This window comes from Morone saxatilis, unplaced genomic scaffold (genome assembly GCF_004916995.1).
Source record: "Morone saxatilis isolate NCDOM2014 unplaced genomic scaffold, NCSU_SB_2.0 Contig4, whole genome shotgun sequence".
NCBI lineage: Eukaryota > Metazoa > Chordata > Actinopteri > Moronidae > Morone > Morone saxatilis.
Genome location: NW_023339984.1, coordinates 17,899,475 through 17,900,089, shown reverse-complemented (window position 1 = coordinate 17,900,089; position 615 = coordinate 17,899,475). Strand labels below are relative to the sequence as shown.

The window sequence follows — 615 nt, the reverse complement described above, 5'->3', positions numbered from 1 at the left end:
CAGATTAAATTAGGAAGATTCACCATTTACAAAAAACACAAATGAGACAAGAAAATTCACACTGATGCCTTTATTTCATTCTGTATTCAGCGTCAGTGGAACATTTTACACGATGCGTCTGGATAAGAACGATCCTTCTGGATCGACGGCAGCTCCTCGATCGTGGTCGACCTGCGGGAGGAAACAAACAAACGTTAGCTAACAGACAACGATTTGAGCCGATCACAACCGGCACTGAATTTCGCTCAGACATCCAAGGAAGGTTTGGGCCATCTTTGGTCTGTTGGACCTCTGGTGGAAACTACGAATGGCAGGAAAAGGCATCATCACAGCGAGCCGCGGGTCGGCAGTCTGTCCGGTACCGCCCGACTGGAATTACTAACCAAATCTATTTAAGAAGAAAGTTACGTACCAGACATCAGCGGTTCCTTTGGATGGACAGAAGTGAGGAAAGCACTGCCAGCGATAACGTCCACCCTGAAAGTGAATATATATTATTAGTTAGTCGAGTCGCTGAAGATCCATATTTTAGTCACACCTCTTTTAAAATTCGCTCAGACATCCAAGGAAGGTTTGGGCCATCTTTGGTCCGTCAGACCTCTGGTGGAAACTACG

At 45.9% G+C, this 615-nt stretch overlaps 1 long non-coding RNA gene and 1 other non-coding gene across 2 annotated transcripts in view; both read right to left on the bottom strand.

Moving 5' to 3' along the window:
* Positions 1–55: 55 nt before the first annotated feature.
* The window catches only part of LOC118338140, a 3,288-nt gene continuing 2,728 nt past the window's right edge, over positions 56–615 (bottom strand). Inside the window, exons 6-7 of the long non-coding RNA XR_004797223.1 lie at positions 413–477; positions 56–171 (exon numbers count right to left, since the gene is read on the bottom strand). This is a non-coding gene — a long non-coding RNA (uncharacterized LOC118338140). The remainder of the gene's footprint in view (positions 172–412; positions 478–615) is intronic.
* On the bottom strand, positions 242–335 carry LOC118338559. Its single transcript, XR_004797253.1, has one exon. It is a non-coding gene; the product is annotated as a small nucleolar RNA SNORD14 (small nucleolar RNA).